Consider the following 19,055-nt stretch of genomic DNA (forward strand, 5'->3'; position numbering starts at 1 on the left):
ATGTAGTCGGGTAGAAAACTCAATTTTAGGGGGGGTTTCTTCTTCGTGTTTTTCCATAAAATGTCATCTCAGACCCGAAAACCCCGCGTTAAATCTGATTTCCTGTGCGCATCTACACTATTTGAAAAAGTCTGTTGTAAGAGCATTTTGCGGATTTCACGTCAAAAATAAATTTTATTCAACATGGGCAGCTTCAAAAAATTATTTTGATGGGGGTTTCTTTTTCGTGTTTTTCCAAAAAACGTTGTTTAGTACCTCAAACCGGCACACGATTTCAGCATTTTGCCCAAGTTACTATTCACGGCCGCAGCGACATCAAAACTTTGTTTTGACTTTTCTCTTCCATCCGAACTCCGAATCAAGTGATTCAGAAATGACCATTTTGCCCTCGGGGCTATTTTTGTCTAGTTTTCTTGTAATTCGCTTCCGCTACTTTCTTTTGAGTTCTGTGACTTCACGGGAAGTCATGGATGTGTCTCGGGAATAATATACATTCTAGAGATGTCATTTCCATGTAAAATGACTATTTTGCCCCTGGGGGCTTATTTGTCATATTTTCGATCTTTTACTTCCGCGTCAGTTCTCATTGAGTTTCACGACGTCATGGAAGTTCATCAAAATGTCTTAGAGGTGTGTTGTGCCTTGGGAGACCGTTGTCTTATTTCTTGTTTCCTCATTTTGGATTCGTTATCGGATTTACGTTCAGTTCATCACATGATACGCTGGCCTAAAAACTAAGACCGTCACAATTATAGGCTTTTCTGGGCTATTTTCAGGTTGCTGGACTTCAGGAATCGGTTCAGCACTTGTGGAACTGGTTCAAGGCTATTTTTGGTTTAGATTGGGACTTCCTGTCTATGTGGAACTGGTACTAAGATTTAGGAACCGGTTCCAACCCTCTAGTGTACATTTTTGCCTTGATAGTGTGACATCTTTAATCATCTAACTTTGTATGGCCATAACCTCCTTGTTTCAAGCCCAAATAGGGTCATTCTTAAGTCCATTTTCAAGGATTTTGAGTTAGATTTCCAATAAGACCAATATCAACTTCAAATTCAATTCGTGTTAAGAGATATGGATGTTTTAGTGAGATAGTGTCAGGATTTCCATTGAACCAGGTAAAGACACTTTTGGGAAATCACATCCAATGACCGTAGAACCTCTTCAAATGTCATGGTATGACTAGAATGAATATTTTAAACTTTATTTGACTAGTTTAAAGGTAAATTACCCTCTCATATTTAAAATAACCATTTTACACCTAGTATGTCCTCGAGTTTGGGTAAGGACCTGGTTAGCGATTCAAACTCCCAATTTAGGTTGTTACACACCCCACGGTGTCTGGCACGTAAAACGAAAAAAGACAACAATTCCCTCATAAAAATCAAAAAATTCCAGAAAATGGAAAATGATGAAAATCAAAAATATCACATTGCCTGGACAGTCAACGGTTGGGGTTCAGGCAATATGTTGGGTATATTGATGTGGATGTCAAGTCTAGTAAGAGCTTGTTTTACTACTTTGTCAAAGCTGAGGAGGACCTCCATCACAAGCCCCTCACTCTCTGGCTCAATGGAGGTTAGTTGCTTTTCTCACTCTCACACACGCTCTCACTACCTGAAAAGTTTCCGTGTTCGGCTGCATAGAATTGAAGTCCTGAAATTAAAATTAGTGGAAACGGAGAAAAAAACAACTTAGAAAATTCTAAATTACTTACCTTGCAAAAGAAAAAAAATTTGAGTTGTTTTTCTCTAATTTCACAAATTCCAATTTCATGACTTCGATTCCATATAACCGAACAAAATCACATGTTTTAAATTCGGAATTATTTTTCTCCAATTCAATCTATTCCAATTCTAATTTCAAATCCAACACCAATCAAATAGCATCAAAAATAGCTAGAATGTCTACTAGACCAAGAGAAAAGAAGTTCAAAACGTCCCAAATAATATCATTTGTAGCAACAGCAGGAGAAGCTTTGACACCTCTATGTAAAGCTGAGTTTCTTTCTAACCAAATCTTCCAAATAAAAACTGAAAGCAACCCCTTTAAAATCTTAGACTTAATCCCCTTATTTTTTATAATCTGTATCATCTAGTCCACAAACAAACTCAAGTCAGAAAACCTGTTATCAGGAATTTTCAACCAAAGCACAACCTGTTGCCAAACTGCAACAGCATACACATAGGTGCAAAACAAATGAGTATTGGAATCTTCATCCTGAAAACAATTATGACAAACTAAAGGTCCATGAAAACCCCTTCTCTGTAAATTAACACATGAAAGATTTTTGTTACGCATAATGATAACAAACACAACAGCAATCTGAGGTCTGCAATGTTTCCAACACAGGTCCTTCCACCTAACCACTTGCCCTCTAGCCCTACAAGCTTTCCAGGCATTTTTTAAACTAAATTCAACTTGAATCCAATCAATAACATCATCTCTAGCCTTTAAATTGATATTAGTAATGAAACCAACAGCATCCACCGGAAAGAAAGGAGGGAACTGCCAAACACCATCAACAATGGGAGTTTCTGCTTTAGCTTGTTTACCAAAATTTCTAGACAAATTAACTCCAAATCTCTGGACCAAAGACAGACCTGCACACCAAGGGTTAAACGACATGTTAAAAGAAGAACTATTCCCAATTTTGTACACAACATTTTCTTGAAAGAAATCCCTGATATCCAGAAGTTGCTTCCAAATACTTGAATCTTGAACCTTTGGGACAACCATCCAGAAATTATTTTGTTGTAAATATCTAGCATGCATCCACTACACCCACAGAGTCTCCTTGTTCCTCATAAAATCCTAGCAGATAGACACTTTTGCAGCAAAATCAATATCAGTAATTCTTCGAAGATTGAATCATCCCTCTACATAAGGAAGGGTGACTTAACTCCATTTAAGTTGAGACATCTTTCTTGAATCCAACTTCCCACTCCACAAAAAGTGTTTGAACTTTTTCTAAAAAGCAATTATACAACCCCATGGAATTTTAAAACCGAAAACCCAATGATACAGGAAAGAATAAAGAACTGATCTGATAAGCTCTATCCTACCTGCCAGAGATAAATTAATTGTATTCCAATGATCAAGCCTGGCATTGACTTTATCAAATAAACCCTTGCAATCTGCAGACTTTAAAGCTCTATTTGTAAGAGTAATTCCAAGATTTTAATTGGGAAAGCTTCAGTTTTCATTTAAAGAACCTGTAAAATTCTTCTCTTGCCTTTAACAGCCTTGAAAATATTACAGAACTTTTATCTTTATTTACTGCAAGACCAGACACCTCATGAAACATCTTGAGCACCTCATCCAAATTCTTTGTAGTGGAAATATCTGCTTTCACAATGATAAATAAATCATCAGCATAGAAGGCATAAGAAACCAACAAACCATTCTTCTGCACCAAATTGCAAAGCTTAATCTGACCACCAACTATTTTTTCATGCATAAGAGTAGAAAAATGATCAGTGATTAAGGTGAATAAAAGAGGAGAGAGTGGACATCCCTGTCTAATCCCTCTCCCTGCTGAGAAAAATCCAGTAGGCACACCATTGCAAAGGACAGAAAACTTAGAAGAAGTAACACATTACATGATCCACTTTATCCATGTAGCACTAAAGCCATACAATTATAGAATTTCTTGAATAAACTCCCAACTCACAGAATCATAAGCTTTCCTAAGATCAACCTTCAAAGCCATAGCAGGACCACTTATTTTCAATCCAAAATTTTTAATCACATCTGTAACTAGAAGAATATTATCATGAATCCTCCTTCCTTTGATGAAAGCAGACTGTTCCAACCCCACAATGCTTGGAAGAACAATGCTTAATCTATTTGCCAAAATTTTAGAAATGATTTTGTAACTAAGATTGCATAAGGCAATAGGTTTATAGTTCTCAAGCTTATCCCCATGATTCTGCTTTGGAATCAAAGCAAGAAAAGTTGAATTTATCCCCATAGGCATCACAACATCTATAAAGTAATACATAATAGCATTGATCAAGTCAGTACCTACAATATGCTAAAATTTTTAGAAAAACCTTGCAGGAAAACCATCAAGACCAGGAGCTTTGTCTGGACTAACAACCTTTTTGATTTCTTCAGCTGTAACCTCCCTATCAAGATCCTGCCAAGCTGCAGCTTCTAATTGAGTTCTAGGAGCAACAACATCATTTACAACAGAATTTGTAGCAGCATGTAAAACTTCATAGTACTGAACTAACCAGTCCTTAATCACTTGAGGATCAGAACAGATTGTCCCATCAAGATGTTTCAGACAAGTAATTGAATTATAACATCTCATCTGTTTGACCATATTATGAAAATAAGCTGAGCATTTGTCACCCTCTTTAAGCCATTTAACCCTTGATTTCTGACACCACAAAATTTCTTCTTAGTCCAAAGTAGCTTGCAACTTCAAAGTAGCCTCCCTCTCATTGGGAATCAAAAGGTGATTCATAGGATCTTTAAGCAAATCTATTTTAACCATATGAAGTTCCTCAGTCACAATTTGAACCTGGTCTGAGACTTTACCCTTCTCTTTGTTCCATTCTCTTATAATAGCTTTCACAGTTCTGAGCTTTTTCTGCAGCTTGTGTAAAGGGTTGCTATTAACTGACTCATTCCAACCTTGTAGCACCAATTCCTCAACCTCTTGTTGAAAACACCAGATTTTTAAAAACTTGAAAGGCTTAGGCCCTATTGCACAGTCCAAATGCCAAGTAACTGTCATCCCATAATGATTTGGCAATGAAGCAGCTGTCAAATGCACTCTGGTATCAGTAAACTTATGAAGCCAGGCATCATTAACAAGAGCTCTATCCAACTTGACATGGATCCTTCTATTTCTCTCTTGCTTATTACTCCAGGACCACCTACCATTATTAATAGGGAGTTCCTCCATGTGAATATCTTTAATCACATGATTAAAATCATCCAGAAGGTGTTGAGGCACTAGCAAGCCCCCCAATTTTTCACAATGAAATCTAGAAATGTTCCAGTCCCCAATAGCAATCCAAGGAAAGTCCACCATAGTAGCTTGATCCTTGAGACTCAGCCATAATTTCCTTCTTTCTTGCACTGTGGTGACAGCATAAATAAACACATTCTCTCCATAATTTATATGTCTAACCTTCAAAAATGTCACTTGAATATCTTCCTTTATAAGTTGAACATCAAACACCATAGGATCCCAAGCAATCCAAATCTTACCCAAAAAATGAGAAGCATAATTATTCAACCATTTCCATCTAGGATTTATTTTTCTCTGAATTTTCATAGCTTTTCCTTGCCTAACTCTAGTCTCTACCAGAGCCACCAAAGAAAATTTATTCTCAACCATCCAGGCCTTGACAACTGCCTGCATATTAGGTCTATTCAGACCCCTAACATTCCAAGTTCCAAGCATTAAGAAATAGTCTTAGTTAGTAAACCACCAACTTATTTTCCTCTGGTAACCCTATCAGAAGGTAGGGCTTGATACCTCTTCTTGGGTTTCATTTTTTGTTCTTTAGTTTGCTCTTGCAATATAACATCTATATCTGGACCAGGACCTGTGACACCACCCTTATCCCTACCTACATTGCCTTCAGTACTTTGGTCCCCTTTAGGAGAAGAAACAAGTGAAACAACCTCAGGCGGCTGCTGTAAATGCTCCACACTATCCTTAGAACTCGCATCCTTGAAACCCTCTTCCGCAGATGTAGTTAAATCAACAACTTGTATCAAACTCTTAGCCCTTTCAAAATTGTGCTCTTGAATACAACTCTCCGTAACTGTGAGATTTTCCCCTGTATCTATATTTACTAATTCTAGACCCTCATTAGCCCTAACTTCACCCTGCCCTTCCATCATATCGTCATGAACATCTCCAAGCAAAGCAAAAGAATTTGATACCTCCATTGTAGGAGTAACACCAGCAACAATGGGGGCTCCCTTCATGGTAACAGCTTGTACACCTCTTTGAGGAATTTAATCAATAATCTTCTCTGCACCGTCAGTTTCCATGAGTTTCCCTTTCCGTTTTATCACCCATCTATCAGTGCTTTTCTTCAATTTGACTGGAATATTTTTTTTTGGACAATTTACTGCCACATGATCAATTCTTTTACACATAGAACATACCCGAGGCTGCCACTCATACTCAAATGAGACATTACAATCCAGACCATGCACGTCGACAATCATGTTTTCCGGCAAAACCTCAGTAATACCTACTTCAATCATCACACGAACAAATCCACCTTTGTCTCTATATTTAACCGGATCATCCATATATATGGGATGTGAAAATGATGAATAGATCTTGGATACTGATAAAGCATTACGGCAATGCATCGGAAGATTATGTATACGAGTCCAAATTGGTACCGAATCTAAAGCTTCTCTTTCCAACACCACATTCTTGCACCATTGTTTCATGTTAATCAGTCATCCTTCAAAAGTATGGATCCTGGAGAGAACTTGTTGCACCAAAGCTTCATTTTGAAATCGAACCATGAAGAAACCATTTTGAAGATACACCAGTGTAACTTCTTTTGCCCATCGTTTCTCCACAAAAGCCTTAAAGCTATGTTAAAATCGCGATTCTGACTCGTAGAATCATGCGATTTTGCGATCCAACATGCCCAAATCGATTCAAATCGTAGAAAAATCGTGGATTGTGCAGAATCTTGAGTTGAATCGCCAGAATCGTACGTAGAATCGTGGAATCGTACGATTCTATACGATCCCAATGATTCCGAATTATCCATGATTATGGTCTTGTTTTGGGTTTAAGAATTGTGAAGAAACCCTAAATCGATTACCACATTGCAACAATTCCTTCACTTTCGCGACCTCCAGCACAGCTCCGAGAAGAGATGAGATGCAGAGGGCAAAAAGAATGCTAGGGTTTTGGTGAAGAAGAAGCAGAGGAGGAGGAAAGAGGGAACAAGAGGCTAAGAGAGCTTACCTAAAAAAGACGAGAGGAGCTGCCGCCGGGGAATTGCAACAGGGGAATTTTGCTCTCTTCGTCTGCCACTGGGGAATGTCGCTCTCTTTAGATGGCAAGTTGACCTAGGTTAGACTTGCTTAAAAGAGATTGGTCTTGGGCCTTTTACTTTTCTTGTGCTCTATTTGTTTTATTGTACATCTGGGCCAAATAGGCTTTGCAAACTTTAAGTTTTTGAAGCCCAATGTAATATTTACATTTATATAAAATTTGTCTTTTATTTCAAAAATTAAATAAATAAATAAATTAAATTTTAAAAGAATCTATTGTAAATTTTAAAAGAATCTGTTGAATCTGTTGATAATTTTATATGAACTTATTTATTTATATATATATATATATATATATATATATATATATATATATATTTGTGTTTTTGGCTCATTTTTTATTTATTTTGAAGATAATTTTTGTTGAGAAAGTTAGTTTGAGTTGTATTTTTATTAATTTGGTTGAATCTTACGATTTACGATCCGATTCTACGATTCCCATTCTACAAAGTCCAAAACGAATCTAGGTAGAATCACCTAGAATCCCGATTTTAACAACCTTGACTCTATCTCGTCTGCCACATCGTCAATAGAAATCGACACCTTCTATCCACGACAATCACTGTGATATTCCAAGTTAGTAAAAGCTGAAGAGGGAGAAGATGAAGAAGCAAAACAACTCCTCCATGAGAGTTTTGGTTGGGTGAGGGTAGCCTGCTGGCCCGGAGACGGAACCGGTGGTGATGGGGAGGAGGGGTTGCCCTCCTCCATGAAGGTAAGCTGCTGAAAAAAAACCCAAAAACATGCAAACCCTAACCCTAGTAACCATTTTTGTTGTTGTTGTTCCTTAGTTATCACACACACACACACACACACACACAAAACCAGTTCTGAAAGCCTCTTAATGTTTCTCAAGTGGATTCTGATTCTTGTGTAGAATTTCTTATTTTATTTATTTATTTTGTTATTGAGTTGTGCACACGCAGACATTTATAGCTGTTTGCTCTTTCTTGTGATTATGGGTTGGTCTTGTGTTTCCTTTTGCTAATTTTCCACCATTTTTGTTGTTATGCACATATATGTTTGTAGTGGTCAAATTACTGTTATATTCACTTATATTATGTGCCCATAGTAGAAAAAAAAAAAAAAAAAAAAAAAAAAAAACAAGCACATTTATGTTTCTTCGTTCATAATAACTGCTTCAAAGATTCAGAACAGAACTTGGCAAATATAGAATTTACCATATATATATTTTGCACTGGAATTAGCAATTATATATGCCAGAGTTAGATCTCATTGTATGAATTTATTTAGAAAAATTCAAAATTGAAGTATTTCTTCATTCCAGCACCTGTGCAGGCAGGACTAATACTGGGTAATGACTGTTTACATGTATAGAGGATTCGTCGTTCTTTAGGCTTTGACATAGTTCAATTTTCTGTAAAATTGGTGTCTTGTTCATGGATAAAATTTTTAATTATCAGAATATTATGCAAGTTAGGGGAATTAAGAAGTCAAGAAAAACCTCCTATAGTTGTATTGAGGAAAAAAAAAAAAAAAATTTAACATCATATTTCCGCATTCAGGCCCAGGTTGCTCCTCAATTGGTGGTGGTGCCTTTACAGAGTTGGGTCCTTTCTTCCCTAAAGGCGGAGAGGCCTCCGAAGAAATTCAAAATCATGGAACAAAGGTGTTTTACACAGAATGCTGTTTGAAATTGTTTTGTATCATCTTGATTATAAAAAATTATTTATCTTTAATTTCCTTTTTCTTTTTTTTTTTTCTTGTAGCATCGAATCTTCTTTTTGTTGAGTCTCCTGCAGGAGTAGGATGGTCATACTCAAATACAACCTCAGATTACACATGTGGTGATGCTTCTTCTGGTAAGAGAAATTAGATTCATAACCAAGCTTAGTTTTTGCAATTATTATTTCTATTATTTGTTGTAGGTATAAGGTATATCGGAGGCTTTGTGTACTCTAATGCTTCGAGTTCATTCCATTTTTTATTGCAGCCATGGATTTGCACATATTCATGATGAAGTGGTATGATAAGTTTCCGGCTTTCAAATCCAGAGATTTGTTTCTTACAGGAGAAAGCTATGCAGGTATGAACAACAATATATAGGTGTTAGATTATTTATTTATTTATTTATTTGGTAAAGAAAAAGTGGTGAATTTTCTATCCATTGAGGCTGCATTTGGTGTTTAGGATAAATACTTTTGTTGGAGCACAAGAATACTGAAAACATTTTGATAATGACAATGCAGTACTTCTTCAATATGAAGAAAAATGACATCATTAGTAAGTTTTGGGATGCCATGACTTCCAGAGAAGAGGCTGAACCGAAACGGCCTAATTCATTTCGGCTCAAATCAAGAATCTCTATGCTGTGATGCCAGATTTATGAGCAAAACGCATTTCTTATTCTCAGATTAATTTCATTTCCCACCAAAACAAGGTCATGGTCTTTTTCAAATTCTAACTATTAATATATAAAATGAAAAAGGAAATTGAGCTCAGGAAAACCTATTCCTCCAATTGGAAGTGTTCTTCAAAATGTTCCACAGTGCTGGGATTGTTATTGTTTTTATCATGATTAGCGACTTCATGAACTTTAGTCTACGTCTCTTCTCTTTTACCTCTCTAGAATCACCGATTTTTTTTTTTTCTATAATTGCATAAAATTTATTTGTAGGGCATTATATACCCCAACTTGCCGTTGCTCTCCTGGACTACAATGCACATTCAACTGGTCACAAATTCAACATCAAAGGAATAGCTGTAAGAAACCTGATACTCATATTGAATGTCCTGCTTTTTCTTACTATAGAACTCTCGGATTAAAATCCTTTCCTGCAAAACAGTGTCATGTCCCGTTCAGTTAGTGATGCACCTTACAAAAATGTTGTGATGTTCAGCCCCATGTCACATCATTTTCGTAACATACATCACTAACTTGAGGAGACATGACTACTGTTTTGCAAGAGAGGATTTTGATCTAGAGCTCTTGTGCTTTGTTTAGAGACTCCCGGATTGTTCATACATTTTCTTTGATCCTTCCAATTCTTCTAATTAGATTGGGAATCCACTTCTGAGACTTTACCGGGATGCTTCTGCAACGTACGAATTCTTCTGGTCACATGGAATGATTTCTGATGAAGTTGGAGTTGCCATCATGAACGATTGTGATTTTGAAGATTATACATTTGCAACCAAGCTATGTCCGAAGCAAACAGCATTGTTGGTTCTTATATAAACAGTTATGATGTGATCCTTGATATTTGTTATCCGTCTATAGTAGAGCAAGAACTGAGATTGCGTAAACTGGTATTAATTCTATCTCTGTGCTATCCGTTCTTTGATTTTCTTAAATAATCCTTTCAATAAAATTCACTTAAGTTTCATCCAGGCTACGAAGATCAGTGTCGGGGTTGATGTGTGCATGACCAACGAAAGGTACTTCTATTTCAACCTGCCAGAGGTTCAAAAGGCTCTTCATGCAAACCGGACCAATTCGCCATATAGCTAGTCTATGTGCAGTGGGTAAGTAAATCTATCCAAACAGTTCCTCAAACCATCCATCTCAAAGAAATAACTTACTCATACTTCAAAATGTTTCTCTTTTGAAATTCAAAATGGCATTTTTATAACATTTTCTAATTTTTTTGGTGATGTCTCATTCGAGAACTGTCTCCAAAATTTTTCCCTAGTGCTTAAGCGTTGTAGGGAAACCAATCTTATTCTTAGTTGGGAGAAGAGCCATTCTATGGTTTTAAAAGGGGTCATTTTAGGACATATTATCTCAGATAGAGGTATTGAAGTTGATAGACCTAAAGTAGATTTGATCTCTAAATTGCCTCCTCTTACCTCCGTAAGGGGAGTGCGATTATTTCTTAGGCACGCTAGGTTTTATCGACGCTTCATTAAAGATTTCAGCAAAATTTCTCACCCTTTATGTAATCTGCTTGCAAAGGACGTTCCTTTTGTCTTTGATGAGTCATGCCTAGAAGTTTTCCACAAGCTTCGTTCTCTTCTTTCTTCAGCTTTCATCATGAATCCTCCTAATTGGGCTCTTCCATATGAGACTATTTGTGACGCATTTCATTATGCTATAGGTGATATCTTAGGACAACGAGTAGATAAGCTTCCTCATGTTATCTACTATGCTAGTAAAACTCTTTCTGAGGCCCAAATCTCTTCAAAAACTTCCTTTTAAACTTGTACAATCCAATCTAAACTTGAATCTATCATCCAACTTTGTAAAAATTCCAAATCTAAAAAGGATTTGAAGAATACTGGTTAAGTCAGTTGAAGGATTAAAAAGCAAATATAGGAAGTTTGGGGGCGTTGGGTAATTAACGAGGAGTATTGGGGTTGATTTGTTGTGATTTGGGTTGATTTTGGCAATTTGGAGAAGAATTTTGCTTCGGTTGAAACTAGGAAGCTCGAGCCCTCATACCCAAGCTCAGCATTTCCCAACAAGCTCGAGCATCCGGATCCCAGCAAGCTCGAGCCTCAACTAGTATCGAGCTCGAGCCTTTGTACTTCAGGCTCGAGCCTAAGGGCACAGAGTTGATATTTTCTATTGGATTATAGTGCTGGGGCTATAGAGAGTTATAGTGATGTCGCGATGACCGTGGCAGAGACCAGTCCATACTCCGGTGATGGCACTTGATGACTCATGGCGGTACAGTACTATCAGCCATGAGACCGATTTTATAGTAAAGGATTTTCAATGCCATCGTGATACCTTTTGGGCATTGGAGGCCTTGCAGGCTCGGCAGCTGTCGGGATTTCTATAGCATCCAACCAAAATTGCCTATCCCAGGCTCGTATGAGCATTTTACCACTCTTTACAGTTTCTTGTAGGAGATGTGGATCAGGACACGGAGGATAGCTTCACAGCCACTGTCAAGGGTGTATAGCTGACAGTGAGCTATGAGACGATTGCACAGGCAATGGGTTGCCATCATAGGTGCCCAAATGCCTTACAGAATAGATTTTCAGACTTTTCCCCCGGCCTTTCGAGGGAGGTGATGGTTTGAGCACTCGACCAGGGGAGATATGCCACCATCTGGGAGATGATTCAGATGTCACAGCTTCTGTGACATTTCTGGTTTTTAGATACGGTCCTAGTGGCTAATGCATGCCCCATCAGACATAAGGGAAGGTGGTGCACTAAGATGGTGGATATGCACTATGCATTCCATGCTGGATACTGGGTGTCTATTCCCCAGTTAGTTTTTGTACAGCTATAACAGCTATATGACGAGACGAGAGAGGCCTGACGCCCTTCTACCCACCATATTCATTTTCCCAAGCTTGTCACGTACCTGATGGAGATAGCGGGGGTTCCGATACCCTCAAATGAGGCTACTATTACCATCTTCACCCAGTACCATTTCACTCAGTGGAATAACATCTTTGGGTATATGCCCAAGGCGAGGAAGTTGGAGTGGGGTGTTGACGATGAGAACCGAGAGGATCGATGATGCACGAACGCCAAGGCACGGGGTATGCAATATGTTCTGCACATTCAACCTTATCCCCCTTTACCAACTATCCTTTCTACTGATTGAGCTAATTCAGAGATGGCAAAGGATGATGATGATGAAAAGTTCGATAATGAGTCTACAAAGGACGAACTGGATGTTCTTGATAGGCAAGCCCTGATAAGGAAGAGGCGAGTTCCTGCAGCCCAACCTGAGAGTTCTTCTCAGGCTGAGATTAGAGCTTTATAGGCCAGCGTGGTTGAGCTGTAAGATGTCCAGATAGTGCTAAGATAGATGTTGATTGTGCAGCAGAGCGTTCTAAAGGAGCTTCTCTGCCACACCCCATCTGATCCTTCGACCTCTACTGATCCGCGTCCACCACATATAGATTAGTTGGTTAGGGCTTTTCTATAGTTTCTTTTGTTGACTAGAGCAATCTTTTAATGTATTTATTTCATTATGATGTATATTTGCCCTAACTCTATTATTTTGAAAAGCATTGTACTCAATTTGATGATATATATATATATACATGCTTTCTACCTATTATTTCATTATGTTGATATTTGAGTTACTTGTGATGCTCTTCTCTTATTACTGCCTATGTTTGATACTCTGATATGTTTTGAGTTGGTTGATTTTGCCAGATGCTACAGATTAAGTTTGGGGGTGATGTTCAAATTGACCTTCTGAGTTTTAGTTTCATTTATCTTTGCTGGTCTACATTTCTGGTAATATCTTTCTAATCTCTCTTTTATTCTCACACATTGAGGACAATGTGCAAAATAAGTTTGGGGGTAAGGTAATTTGAGAAATTTGAATTTGAACAAATTTTGAAACATTTGATTGTAAAGATACGATATTTGATGTTATTAGCATGAGTTTGAGTCTGTTGATTATTATATACTCCGTTTGCAGTCTGACATTGGTTAGATATGGTTTATATGCTAAAATATTATGAAAAGGGATTCTTGAAAATTTTGAAATTGATTGATGGCCTATGGTCCACTCTGTTAGGATGATCTTTGTTTAATGAAATTAATCTCTGGAATACTACATTTTGCACATATTCACACTTGCATGAATTCTGTGGGATAAAAACTAGAAATCTTGTTTCGTTTTGAGCCAGACTGAGATAAGCAGGTAGATTGGATGATTTTGATAACTAAGGCATAAAATAAAGAAAAAAAAAAGTTGAAAAAAAAAGATAAATAAAGTGGTATGTATGCAATAAAAGAAAAAAATTCTTCACCAATGTGAAAAAAAGAAAAAAAAAAAAAAAAAAAAAAAGTAGAAAAGGATCAAGTTCAGGTTTGTACTTTGATTGCTTGAGTGATTAAGTCCTTTAGGGTGTCTTCTGACACCTAATGCCCTAAGACCATCTGGTCTGGGAGTCATTGGCTGAAAGCTTGTTACATAAGGAGTTTAGGTTACCTAGATTACTTGAACAATTAAGTCCTAAGGGGTGTTTTATCACTTAATGCCCTAAGATCATTTGGTCTAGGAGTCATTGGCTAAAAGTTCATTATAAGGGTGATTTAGAAAGCTTAATAGACTTGAACATTATACATTATCCTTCTTAAAAAATGCATACCTTGAAAAAAAAATAAATAGATAAATAAATGCCTTGGGAGTTGGAATTTGAAAAATTTGCCTGTGAATTGAGGAATAGCTAGGAATGAAAGTAAGTATGGATAGTAAGCCACACGTTGAATTATAGGGTCATTTTCAGAAAGTGTTGAGGAGATTAAGATTATTGAATGAACGATTAAACAGATATATGGGGACCATGGCTATTAAATTGAAATTAGAAGTTGAAAGTTTTCCTGATTACATGATTGGCTGTACTTACTGTATTTGACTGATTAATGAATTGCAGTGATAGAAAGATTTGAAAATAGGCTTGAATAAGCTTACTATGCATTTAAGGCACTAATCTGAGAAGTTTATGGGTATCTTCACTAGAAATCCTCATGAGACTATAACTCGTCCATTAGGGGTAACCTATGGGTTTAAAGGCTTGCTGCATAAGCTAAATGTAACATTGATTCCCATGAAAACGGCTTTTTAGTTCTGTATTGCTAAGGGAGTAGCAATATGTAAGTTTGCGGGTGTGATGAGCACTGAATATTGTATATTCGAGCCCCTAAATATACGTATGTTAAGGTCTAAAGTAGTACATCTATCCTATTTTAGACTGATTAATGTTTAATGTGCGTTTATAGGTACTTTCCCAGAAAAATAGTTAAAACCGGGACTTTATAATGATATCGAAGTTTACAGAGTCGTTGCCGGTCATCCAGAGCAAACCGAGAGCTTAAATGGTGAAGTTTGGAAGAATTTAGAGTCCAAAGCTCGAGACCAAGTCATGAGGCCTGAGCCTTACAAGTCAAAGAAGATAAAAAAATCAACAAATCATTAAAGGTCGAGCCTTGTACCTTTAGGCTCAAGCCTGCAAAGGTGCTCGAGCTTGACCATAGGGTGCTTGAGCCTTGACCCTTAAGCTCAAGCACAAGGCGTCGGAATTTGAAGAGTTGATTTCCAATCTTCCAGACCTTGTGTCTTGCCTCAACCCAAGGAACGAGCACCATCTATTGAAGCTCGAGCCTTGAGTACCAAATGCTCAAGCCTAGTACCTAGTGCTCGAGCCCATGAAGCCTGGATAGAGCAATGCTAAAAGATTTTAATCCCAAGAATATTCTAAGTGTTGAACAAAAAGACGCTTCAGAAAGTAATTGAAGAAATTTGGCTGAGTGTCAAAGTGAAGATCAAACACCAATTCTTGAAGCTCGAGCATCTATTTAGAAAAACTCGAGCCTTGTTCCTTAAGCTCGAGCATGAACCTTAAAGCTCGAGCCTTTGTTCCTAAAGCTAGAGCCTTCCATGACATGTCAGATTTAAGTTACGAGAAAGTTCTCTTTTCAATCCGTATCTCATTCCAGATGGGCCACAAGACCTAAAAGCCTACCAGATCCTTACTTTCTTCTATAAAAGAAGGCTTAAGCCTTGATAAAAGAGGTCCGAGATTCCAAGTCCTGTTTTGCCATGTGATTCAGAAGGCTGACTATGGTGGCTTTTAGGGTTTCCATAACCTTAGAAAGTGAAGATCCTGAGAAGAGAAGTGCCGTCAGTGACGATGGAGACAACTCCAACACAGATGATATCCAACATCATCATGAGTAGCTAATTCCTCTCTTAGGACACTGATGTAACCCAATCTAGTATTATGGTTTGATTGTTTTAACTCTGAGATTATTTTAATATATTATGTTTCCTTGATTATATGACTATGAGCAATTGAGACAACTCAATTAGTTTGAATGCTTTAATAGATTATAAACTGTTATTACCTTGTCTTAGATGTAATGGTTTGTTTTATATTCTCAAGTTATCCTATTGGATGGTATCTGGCAGAGCCCTACCAGACATAAGAATAGAGGTCATATAATAGTATTCCAATGTTTTGTACAAAAGAATATTTTCATAGTCTATGCTTAAGAAAGGTTGATTGTTTACAAAGTAGTTAAAATAGTTAGGTAGGTAGGTGGATAGTCCATGCTAACCGCAGATACGTTTTATTTAACTAATCTTGTAAAACATCTTTCTTTAAAAACTGAATTGAATGAATGTTATTGAGTTTAATTCATTTGAAAACATAATTGTTAAATTCCCAAAGTTAGTATAATTAACCATAGTATGATGATTGTGGTTAAGTCAAAGCCCTAAGATTTCTCTCTCCGGTTGCTTAATTTATTCTAGTTCAATATTTTTGCTTTAATTTTAGTTCATTTTTTATCGTGGCAACCAACAAATCTTTCAACTAGTTACCTGTAAACCAATAAAACTAAATTGAAAATTGAATATAAATCTCATCTCTCTGTGGGTTCGACACCTCTCTTTATAGCACTATCTTACACGGAATCGTACTGTTGCGAGTGGTAAAATTAGACACATCACTTGGCAAGGGGAACATTTTGGCACCGGTTTTGCATTCATTTGATGGGATTTTGAGTTTAGATCTTTGGGTTTGAATTCTCTATTTAAGTTAGGGAAGTCTAAATTACAATATCTTGATCTTTATGAGTTTCTCTTATGTGTATTTGTTGAAAGTATGATGATGTGTTAAGGTATCGTTCCTTACAAGTTGATTTTCTTGAGATGGCTGTTGTTTTACATAATCCATGCTATAAATGTGATGATTTGGTTTATTTGAATTAAAACATACTATTATGATGATGTTGTATGTTGATTTCCTTGAGAAATGCAAGTGATTGGTTATATAGCATTCATATCATGGACATTGGTTGGGTTCGTGGGTTTAAAAGGATTGTCGAAATGGTTTCCAAAGATTTGAAAAGTTGATTAAAAACTTTAAAAGGTTTTGTTGAAAAGGTTTTGTAAAAACTGGGTGTCTTGGAGTTGTCATGTGGTCCAAGGGTTAACCAACCTAGAAGGAGGCATAAGACAGAATTTGGACATGTATAGTTTAGCTACCTAGGCCCCGAATGGCACTAGGGAGATACCCTAGGTAAGAGATAGCTAGCTAATTCCCTTCGTGACGCCTAGGAAACGTCTAGGGTCCGGTTGTATTAACATTTTTGGTGTGGGTTGTGTCAAGGCAGAAAAAAGGTTCTGGAAATGGGGAAAGTGTATCTCATAGCATTTTATTTCATCATTTGAAAGTCATGAAATTCAGTATATGATGTATAGTTATTTTCCCCCATTGTATGATCCCTTTTCTCTTGTTATCCATTGCTTCAGGTGTGATTCATAGGATTACAAGAGGTGTACTTTGGACTATCTTTATTGAGCCATTGTGCTTACTCCTTACTCTTTCAGGACATGGCAAGGATATTGAAGATGATACACTCTCGTAAGCTTAGAAGTAGAATGACAACCATTTTGGTTATCTTTTTGTAAAGGAATTCTTTTGAATAATTGACTCATTACCTTATTCTTTTGTCGACTCCATGTGAAGTTATTGTATTATGGCCATAGAGGCCTTGATTTGTAATCCTATTGTTTTGGCCATGTATGTATGTTTTACGGAGATTTTAATTCGAAAAAGATTTATGAATGATGTTATTTTGATGATTCAATGCAATGTTTTTTCGGTTAATGATGGCCATGGAATTATATTTTCATGTTTACATGCTTTGGGTATCATCTGTATAGACTGGGAAAGTGATCTAATCGATCACATTGAGGTTGGACATCATCTAACCGGTTATATGGGGTTATCTAACCGGTTATATGGGGTTATCTAACCGGTTAGATCAGATCTGGGGACCATCTAATCGATTAGATGCTCCCATCTAATCAGTTTGATGGGTTGGGCAGTGTACAAGTTTTTTCGGTTCACCATAGGGACATCTAATCGGTTAGATGGCCATCGGATCGGTTAGATCCATCGTCTAACTGGTCAAATGGTCTTCAACCTTGGAATCTTCTCTGGTTTGGCCATTTGATTGATCATATAGAGCATCTGATCGATTATGTAACGTTTTGCAATTTTTCGTTTTTCTATTTTTTAGGTATTTTTTTGATTTTTCAGAATTTAATTATTCATCCCCTCGTTTTGCATATCAGGCACCGTGGGGTGTACCGTGTGAGTCCCAAGAGTTATTTGGGGTATTTTTTCAAGTTCAAAACTCTTAGAAATGTATTGTTGGCCATTTCGGTATTTTTTAAATTTTCGAGCCGGGAGGTCCCGGGTGGGACCCACAACCGGATTTTTCGTGAACGAAATTATATTTTAGCATCAGTAAACTTCATATATTTTTATTTGGACAATAATTATGTGGCTAGGTGTATGATTTCATTATTTATAGCATGTGTATACATATACATATCTGGAAAAAGGGGACAAATGAGATATTTTTTGGCACGTGGACCCCACTTGACTTAAGTTGATATATATAGGAATTTGGGGGTCACTTTTTTGCAATTTCATTCTTTCTCTCTAGCCGTAAGTTCTCTTTCTATTTATTTCTTTTTCTCAAAAGCTTTAAGCTTAGATCTCTCATTTTCCTCTTGGAGTTTATTGAAGCCGTAGAAGGCAAAGTTGGACAGTGCGTTGAGAGCTTCAATTTGATTAGAGCAAAGTTGGATTTTGAGGTTTTTAGTGAATTTCAAGAATTTGGGGTTTTCTCTTCAAAGAGGTAGAGTTGTCTAATTGTCAAATTCCTTAAATTTGGTAGTTAATTGGATATTCCCCCCCCCCCCTTCTTTAACATGTCAATTTGATGCTAGAATGCATGATTTGATTCTAGAGGTTTGGCTTATACTTGAGCATTGTTAAATTGAGGTGTTATATGTGATTATATGTTTAACTTGTGTATAAATTTCAAATGACATGTTATTAAGTTGATATGTGGTGGATTATATATTTTCCTGACATGGTTGTTGAGATGTTATTGGTTATTCAGTTGCTAAATTGTAATTTGATGTTTGAAGCATGTTAAAATTACTGATTATTCTTGTTGTGACAGTAGAATCATTAAATGTATTATGGAAGTATGGTAAGTAGTGAATGATTATACTTGAGGCATTTGCATAAACATG

The 19,055-nt window shown here is 36.8% G+C and overlaps 1 pseudogene; it reads left to right on the forward strand.

Annotated features, from left to right (window-relative positions):
* The first annotated feature begins 603 nt into the window (after positions 1 to 603).
* LOC132272410 (serine carboxypeptidase-like 42) lies at positions 604 to 10,528 on the forward strand (annotated as a pseudogene).
* Positions 10,529 to 19,055: the final 8,527 nt, after the last annotated feature.

This window comes from Cornus florida, unplaced genomic scaffold (genome assembly GCF_030987335.1).
Source record: "Cornus florida cultivar Cherokee Brave unplaced genomic scaffold, ASM3098733v1 CherokeeBrave_3.0.0_Hap2_Chr09, whole genome shotgun sequence".
Taxonomy (NCBI): Eukaryota; Viridiplantae; Streptophyta; class Magnoliopsida; order Cornales; family Cornaceae; genus Cornus; species Cornus florida.